This window comes from Phaenicophaeus curvirostris, chromosome 7 (assembly GCF_032191515.1).
Source record: "Phaenicophaeus curvirostris isolate KB17595 chromosome 7, BPBGC_Pcur_1.0, whole genome shotgun sequence".
Taxonomy (NCBI): Eukaryota; Metazoa; Chordata; class Aves; order Cuculiformes; family Cuculidae; genus Phaenicophaeus; species Phaenicophaeus curvirostris.
In genome coordinates, this window is record NC_091398.1 from 6,471,537 (window position 1) to 6,477,622 (window position 6,086).

General features: G+C 50.8%; 1 long non-coding RNA gene across 2 annotated transcripts; it reads right to left on the minus strand.

Annotated features, from left to right (window-relative positions):
- Nucleotides 1-982: 982 nt before the first annotated feature.
- LOC138722473 (uncharacterized) lies at nucleotides 983-6,080 on the minus strand. Of its 2 annotated transcripts, XR_011337710.1 has the most exons (3): nucleotides 5,465-6,080; nucleotides 1,462-1,641; nucleotides 983-1,214 (listed from the first exon to the last, which is right to left on the minus strand). It is a non-coding gene; the product is annotated as an uncharacterized lncRNA (long non-coding RNA). The 2 variants fall into 2 exon arrangements; XR_011337709.1 differs by lacking the exon at nucleotides 5,465-6,080 and having other exon boundaries at nucleotides 1,462-2,354.
- Nucleotides 6,081-6,086: the final 6 nt, after the last annotated feature.

Genomic DNA, 6,086 nt, shown 5'->3' on the forward strand with positions numbered 1-6,086 from the left:
GGATGGGGCTTTGAGCAACCTGATCCAGTGGGAGGTGTCCCTGCCCCTGTCAGGGGAGTTGGAACTGGGTGAGCTTGAAGGTCCTTTCCAAGCCAAACCGTTCTCTGATTCTGTTACCAAAGACAGGGGAGTCACCTTTTCTGCATGTAATTGGCAGCTGCTACCAGGTACTGGTATTCAGTTGCAAAAAGCGCAGCCAGACTCCTCCAGCAGCTCCCTAAGCCAGGTCAACAGGTGATGCTACTGTTTGGTATGAATAAAGTAGATCAGGCAGAGCAGCACAGTGCGCAATTAAAACGGAGACAGCCCTGAGCTACATGGAGACCTCAGACAATGGGAGCGATCCCTTATTCAAACACTGAACCCCACGGACACGTGGAGATCAGTGCTTGGGTTGCCATCCTACCTCCAAACAAGCCATGTGCTGCTGGCCCTGGGGCTTTTCTCCTTGCCATCTTTGATTTACGAGAGTGATACTTTGGCAATCACGCTGAGGATACTGATTAGCTGATGTTGGGACATGGTTCCAGGAAAGACAATCCATTTATCAAAGTGCTTGCAGAAACCAGTTCAAGGCAGGTGAAGTACTAATAAATATTGAGCAAAGCAAGTGAATCAGACTCCAAAGTAGCTTAATAAATAAAAGGCTATTAAAAAAAAAGTATCTGCAGATGCTTATGCCAACTTTTCTTCTTCAGCAGCAGCTCTGGGTGCTGGTACTTTGCATTTCCATTTCACAGAGACAACTCGCTGGAAGGAACTCCTTGTCTTTACATTGAGAAAACCAAACGGAAGAAATTTCCAATTGAGATGAAATTGCAGATAATTGTTTTACAGGGCAAAAACCTGGACGGAGTAACATCCAGGTCTGAACCAGAGCTAAGGATACCCAGCTCTGTCCTCTCAAGCCGACATCCTGAAGACAAGGTCCAACGCACACTGCAGGCTGCACAGACAGGGGCCAATTGAAAAGTAAGTGCTGTCTGGAAAAGAGTTGAGCTGCTAATTTATTGAAACACTCTGCAAAATAATTGCATTTGGAACCCTTCAGCTGTCCAGAGTTTGTGCCTTCATGCAGGAGTGTGATTTCAAGAGATGGGACATAAAAGGGAGTGGAAAACCAAAGAGATCTTTGAAGCTGGGGCACCAGAGCACACGATCAAACAGAGCAAAACTCCCAGCTCCCTTCACATACAGATGAAGCCTCACAGCTCCTGTGGACAAGCAATTAAGAAACAAATCAGCTTGTTTGTTTTCATGAAGGTGAGAAACACCTCCAACCCAGGCAGCAATTTCTGTTCCTTCACAAAGGCTTGCTTACAGCAAGCAGCGCGCGGGGATGGGATGAGGGAGAGAAGTCTGACCGCTCCATCTGCCCTCCTCCAGGCACGTGGGGAAGAGCATATGCCATGGTGCAGTCCTTCCCCATGTATCTGTTGTTTAGAGTTGACCATTTCTCACCAAGATACTCTCTGTCATCCAGTGTGGAAACAGAGGGCTGGTTTGGGGGGTGCTGTGGAGGTGCTGAAGTCAGCTGCAACACAGATCTGGTGTCTGAAGTCTATCAGTCAGGCTTATTTTGGCAGGATCCTTGTGGCATCAGCACAAACTGCAGACGAACAGGTTGCTTTCAGCTTTCCTCTACAGCAGCAACACAAAGAAGAGGTACTGTGATTACAAAAGGGAGCTACAAGATATAACAGAAAAATCAAGCAAACAAAACAATTCCCCAAAGATCAAAAGCATCAGAGAGTTTTACCCAGACGCTTCTAAGAAAAAAAACCCACAAAACCGAAAAAAAACCCACAAAACCAAAAAAAACTCCCAAGCAGATAACCACATCAAAACAAAACCACGTTCCTCGGCAAACTGAGGCGCACGTGGACTGCCAGCACTTGGAGCACAGCACTGTTTGCCAGCGTTTACCCAGAAAGATGAACTAGAGCCTACCTTCTACCCACCCACCCCTCACTTTTAGGAGAACACTTGGCTGTTTCTCTGCCCCAGCTCCTTTAGGAAGAAGGGGAGATCGGCTGTATGAAAGGCACCGAGTCATTTGCTCCCGAAGCTGATAGAGGAGTGCAACATGTTGCCTGCTTCCTGCACTCTGGACTCTTTCCATTCAGAGCAGTAAATTCAATGGGTTTGGAGCTCCAAGGAGAGGTCTTGGATCTCCAAGGAGAGGAGAGCAGGGCAGGGACCCAGGCCAGAGGCAACAAAGTTGTCCAGTAACATCACCTCCCTGCTCAGCACCTCCATTGCATCAATCTTCTCCCAAGCTAAATCTCTGTGACAGCACCTGCTGGTGCAACAGCTGCGTTTGGGCTGTGCAGCATGATTTTAGCTTCCTGAGGCTCTCTCCTTTGCTCCTTTTCATCTTGCTATGGCTCCAGGTAAGAAGCAAGCTCCGGAGTCCAGCCAGTGCAGCACTGACCTCTAGTGACACTTAGGAGACCCTTCCCAGTCCCCACATCTGGGGGTGACACACAAGTGGCCACAGACTACCATGAAGGATGCTATCCTTGTGGAGCAGGTCCTAGCTGAGCTGGCAGGGCATCGCTGCTTCTTTGTGGCACCGCCAAGCCCTGTACAGGAAAACGGGTCTCATCACGGTGGCCTGGCTTGTCCCCTATCCTCTCTGCCACTAATTTGCTCCTTACAGCTGGGCTGGAGCATGTCTTCTCCTGATCATACAATCATAGAATCACCAGGTTGGAAAAGACCAACTGGATCATCAAGTCCAACCATTCCTATCAAACACTAAACCATGTCCCTCAGCACCTCATCCACTCGTCCCTTGAACACCTCCAGGGAAGGTGAATCAACCACCTCCCTGGGCAGCCTCTGCCACTGCCCAATGACCCTTTCCATGAAAATTTTTTTCCTAATGTCCAGCCTAAACCTCCCCTGGTGGAGCTTGAGGCCATTCCCTCTTGTCCTGTCCCCTGTCACTTGGGAGAAGAGGCCAGCTCCCTCCTCTCCACAACCTCCTTTCAGGTAGTTGTAGAGAGCAATGAGGTCTCCCCTCAGCCTCCTCTTCTCCAGGCTAAACACCCCCAGCTCTCTCAGCCGTTCCTCATAAGGCCTGTTCTCCAGCCCCCTCACCAGCTTTGTTGCTCTTCTCTGGACTCGCTCCAGAGCCTCAACATCCTTCTTGTGGTGAGGGGCCCAGAACTGAACACAGGATTCGAGGAGCGGTCTCATCAGTGCCGAGTACAGAGGGAGAATAACCTCCCTGGACCTGCTGGCCACACCATTTCTGATACAAGCCAAGATGCCATTGGCCTTCTTGGCCACCTGGGCCACTGCTGGCTCATGTTCAGTCACTGTCAACCAACACCTCCAGGTCCCTCTCCTCCAGGCAGATTTCTAGACAGACTTCTCCTAGTCTGTAGCTGCACAGGGTTGTTGTGCCCCAAGTGCAGGACCCGGCATTTGGCCTTGTTAAACCTCATCCCATTGGTCTCAACCCAGCAGTCCAGCCTGTTCAGATCCCTTTGGATCTGAACCCTCCCTACCCTCCAGCAGATCCACACTTCCACCCAGCTTAGTGTCATCCACAAACTTGCTAAGGGTGCACTCGATGCCTTCATCCAGGTCATTGACAAAGACATTGAACAGGGCTGGACCCAGCACTGAGCCCTGGGGAACCCCACTTGTCACTGGCCTCCAGCTGGATTTCACACCATTTCCCACCCCTCTCTGGGCCCGGCCAGCCAACCAGTTTTCCACCCAGGAGAGTGTGCGCCTGTCCAGGCCAGAGGCTGACAGTTTCTGAAGTAGAATGCTGTGAGGAACTGTGTGAGAAGGATGGAGCATCTCAGGCGGGGCAGCCGTCTCCACAGCAGGGAGCAGCTGAAGGGTTGCTGTGGTCCTGGGGATGCACCAAAAAAACCCAAACTAGTCAAAGATGAGGCCAGGAGAGGTGTGGAGCAGGCTGTTTGCCCCAGGAGGCTTCCATGGCACAGGGTTCTGCTGGAGTGCACAGGGACCAGTGCCTCCATACGCCCAGGGAGCACATAACCAGAGAGCGTTTGGGCTTCCAACTGGAAGAACAGATGCAGCACAACAAAAAATAAAAGGGAAAGGGCAGCTTGGGCTGCAGAGGAGGAAAGGGTTGAGGAGGGAATGAGCCTAATGCCAGCCTTGTCAACTCCTTCCCCTGCTCTGCCACTGGTTCCCAGGCGCTTTCACAGCATTTGCTCTCATAGGAGGGCAGAGGAAGGACGGGGTCACTGCTACGTAAGTCCAGCAACACAAAGAGGGGTTCAGAGCTCTTCTCGATAGGGCTGGCTCCCCCTGCCCCTCCAAGTGGTTCTTCTCTGTGCCTCTGTCCCCTCCTTCCTCTTGGGCCATCTCCTGGATCAAGGTTCTTGCACAAAGCCAGAGTAATTGCCCTGCCTTGGAGGGTTCTTCTGAAAATCAGTGCATTCAAGAAATGGCGTCTTTGAGGTCCTCTGGTGCCCAGCAGTTGGGGCCGTCCTGGTCCCAGGGACAGAGCTTGTATTCACATGCTGGGAACAACAGGGCATTCAGCAGAAACGAAGAGGCAGGAAATGTAGAAGTGATGGAAAAAAAAGCATCTTTTCAAACAATTCGCCTCGGAGAACTCAGTGTCATATGATGTGGCCAAGGGCAGACACTTGGGGGATCAAACAACTGATGAGCTGACCCTGGGTATTTCTCTTCTTCTCACCAAAACATAAACCACTTACAAATGGGGAAAGCCCATGACTGAACCACATGCAAGCAGCAGAAACAGCTGGGGCTGTTTTGCCCATGAAGAACCATGATGGAGAAGAATTCCCAAGGAGAGACCCTCTTTTCTAGGAACAGGTTCTGGGTACAGCTTGGATATAGGCTGCAGAGCTTCTTGCAGCTTTCCCTAAGGTTCCTGGTACCAGCTGATTCCACCCTGACTGAGTAAGAAGAATCCTTTGCTAGTGACAGTGGCAACCAGCACTCCCACCACAAGGATGGCTGTCAGGACTTGCCATTTCCAGCCACTCACAGAAGGTTTTCTTACATCCAGCCTGATCCCCTAAACCACACTGGCATTCCCAGGAAGATCTTTGCTTTTCATAGAATCATAGAATCACCAGGTTGGAAAAGACCCACCGGATCATCGAGTCCAACCATTCCCACCAATCTCTAAACCATGCCCCTCAATACCTCATCCACCCGTGCCTTAAACACCTCCAGGGAAGGTGAGTCATCTCAGCACCTGCCCTGCAAGGAGCTGCAGCCAGCATTCAGCCTAGGTGCTGGGCTCTAAAGGCACTTGCAGCTCTATCCCATGTCCCAGCCTTTCTGGAATCACCATAAGGGAGGGGATTCTGCCTCTCTGCTCTCCTGAGACCTCACCTGATGAAGCCACGTAGCTGTTTAGCACCCATGACATCCTGCAGCAAGCTGGTCTGCTTCTTAATGGTACTTTGTCTACTCCACTCTCACAAGACCTCACCTGGAATCCTGTGTTCAGTTCTTGAGTCCTCAGCACAGCAAGGATGTGGATCTGTTAGAGCGAGGCTGCAAAGATGATCCAAAGGCTGGAGCACCTCCCATATGAGGACAGGCTGAAAGAGTTGGGGTTGTTCAGCCTGGAGAAGAGAAGGATCCAGGGAGACCTTAGAGCAGCTTCCAGTACTGAAAGGGGCTACAGGAAAGCTGGAGAGAGTCTCTTTATCAGGGAGCACAGGGATAGGACAAGGGGGAACAGTTTTAAGCTGAATGAGGCAAGATTTAGGTAAGATGTCAAGAAGAAATATTTTTCTATGAGGATGGTGAGGCCCAGGTTGCCCAGAGCAGTGGTGGCTGCCCCAGCCCTGGCGGTGTTCAAGGCCAGGTTTGATGGGGCTTTGAGCAACCTGATCCAGTGGGAGGTGTCCCTGCTTCTGGCAAGTGGTTGGAACTGGATGATCTTAGAGGTCCCTTCCAACCCAAACCATTCTGTGATTCTATGAGTGGCACCATCAGGTTTGGCTTGAGGTGGCAGTGCAATAAATGAGTCTACAGTAGTTAAGTGGTTGATTATCAAAACCAGCACTGGAAAGGCTGTGAAAACATGCAAATATGTGAATACACAG